General features: G+C 38.7%; 1 long non-coding RNA gene across 8 annotated transcripts in view; it reads right to left on the reverse strand.

The window, feature by feature from the left end:
- Window positions 1–99: 99 nt before the first annotated feature.
- LOC137984777 (uncharacterized) overlaps window positions 100–2,500 on the reverse strand; it is a 39,636-nt gene continuing 37,235 nt past the window's right edge. For all 8 annotated transcript variants that reach the window (XR_011119170.1, XR_011119171.1, XR_011119168.1 and 5 more), the window contains one exon: window positions 100–589. This is a non-coding gene — a long non-coding RNA (uncharacterized lncRNA). The remainder of the gene's footprint in view (window positions 590–2,500) is intronic.

Raw genomic sequence — 2,500 nt, forward strand, 5'->3', positions numbered from 1 at the left:
TCTTTGGCCCCGAATGCTATAGCGATATGGGTAGGGAAGCCGGTCTTGTTTTCCTCGTGCATGATGGCTTGATCAAATTTCAACAGGGAGGGCATAGGCTCACAAAGTCTGAGGTTTATTAGGGGAAACTTAAACCCGATTCTCTCAATCGTAACATTTCAGTTTAGAACACGTTTTAAATAAAGTTGTCGTTGTTGCATTCACTCTGATTCAGGGTAAAGGGGCTCTGTCAAGCTATTGTGGTTTGCCTGAAAAATGTAAAAAATGGGGCTCTCAATCAGTGAAACCCACAAATAATCATACATTTTACTAAAGATTGCTTCGTGCTTTCAGACTATCAATTGTCTTTTTTCAAGGAATGAAATGGATTGGATTTTGGCAAATAAAGGCAAAACTTTTTGCGTTTCATCTGTCAGATCCTATCTGTTTTTTGCGTTTCACCAGAGGAAGAAAGACCGCGCTTGAGAGGGCAGGATCCTCAGGCCTCCTGACAAAGTGTAAAGGGTTCTTCTCATTTCTCAGTCCCAGCTCCAAGTTTACGGCAGTCGGTCATGTGATCCTGAACTGTTGGCAACAGTCATCACTCACCCTTTGAGAAAATTGAGTAACAGGTGATTAATAACAAATGACTGGTTGTTTTGGTTGAATTTCTTCTTATTATTATTCCCGATTTTTGTTATTTTCCATTTGGTTTTAACTCATTCCAAACTGAAACCAGGAGAAGATTTACATAAACAAAGGCTCAGTATTAAAATTGGATAGCGAGCCTGCAGTGGTAGACCTATTGTTTGCCACCATTTGTCTTCGAAGAGAGGGGATCAAGGATGCAAAAGGCTGATGGGAATAACCTGTAAAATTGACAATAAGGAAAACAACCTGTCCACGACGTTAATCGAAAAGGTAAATGCTTTTCAGGTTTGCAAACCACTCGGAAAATGATCAGCCATGTTCGCCTTTGAATGTCATTGGGACTAGCGCAAGAATATTAAAAAGTCGTCTTCAAGTTTGAGATATCCTTTTATGATGAATTTCGTTACATATCACCTATAATAAGTAATATGGGAACGATTTGGAACAATGAACACTTTTTTTCATTGAATTATAATAGTTATAAACGATCTTACAAAGACTCGATATTTTACAGAAGACGAGTACCCATAACGCATCTTCTACTGGCCGTTTAAGGTAAAATGTGTCATTTAAGCTGCACCGTAACTATGAGCATAAATGGGGCCCAAAATAAGGGAATATTTGATTACATTTTTTGCCTCTTTAGTGCACGGCTATCGTTTTCAAATCAGTCAACCGAGACTGGCGCATTGAATATTGAAAGTGCATTGCAAAATGGCGGCCAAAAAACTAACAATAAAAGCAAGGTGACACACGCTGACACCAACCCGGTGTGGCCAACACGTCACGCATGCGCACAACCATTTCACCCGGTCAATTAGCAGCCACGGACAGCTGTTTCGGCCTTTTGGGCCTCATCAGCATGGCGTAGCTAACATACCAGGCGGGTGTGTTTAGCACCCCTTTAAGTGCCAGCTTCAAATGTGAAAACTAAATATTCTTTTGTTAATTATGTGTTAATTAGACTCCCTAGCCTCGTTTGCATGGACAAGGAAAGTCGTACGTTAAGGGGGTGACTCTTAACTACCAAACTGTTGCTAGGGACCTTCTCAAAAAATCATTTTTCGAGTCCCTTTAACTTGACAGTTACCATTTTTTGCCAGGCGTGTTCTATTTAACATTAGTTTGTCTGGTTCGACTCACAACCATATTTGGTAAATAACGTGACTAAAACAGAAAGTGCCAAAATGTTTCAGCGAGTTAACTATATTTGTCACAAATTTTTAACACAACAGTAAAAGGACAGTCTAACACAAAATCTGTACCGGCAATTCTAATCATTGAGTTGTTCCATATGGATTCGGCACTAAACTCCGCCCGTGAAGCAAAAGACTCTTTAAAATTTAAATCTGATCACAGCTCAATAAGTTCATGGAGGAAAGTACTTTTTCTATCCAGGATTTTAACATCTTTTCTTGCCAAATTGCTAGTAAAAACTAATTTACCCCCAAACTTAAGTAAATAGAAGTCGAAGAAGGCTTTCCACTTAGCCTGGCAATCATCAGAAATATACTTGAGTATCCATGTAATTTTCAGAGCCTTATTAAATTCTATGATATCTAACATTTTCAGCCCTCCATCTTGATAATCTGTTATCATTTCAGTTCGTTTAATTTTATCTCCCTTGTTATCCCAAAGAAACTTAAAGATAAGATCATTAACTTCTTTCAGGGATTTTACGTGAGAAGGCATTGATGCATTGGTATACATAACGTATACCATTTGAGATGCAGCCAGAGCCTTAATAATTGCAATTTTACCGATCAAAGTTAACCTTTTATTGTGCCAATTGTTTAGAGCGTTCGCTACGTTCAGAGCCTTTTCCTCATAATTCTTTTTCGGTCCTTCTTCCTGATCGACACAGAACCAA

The sequence above is a fragment of the Montipora foliosa genome, chromosome 14 (assembly GCF_036669935.1).
Source record: "Montipora foliosa isolate CH-2021 chromosome 14, ASM3666993v2, whole genome shotgun sequence".
Classification (NCBI taxonomy): Eukaryota; Metazoa; Cnidaria; class Anthozoa; order Scleractinia; family Acroporidae; genus Montipora; species Montipora foliosa.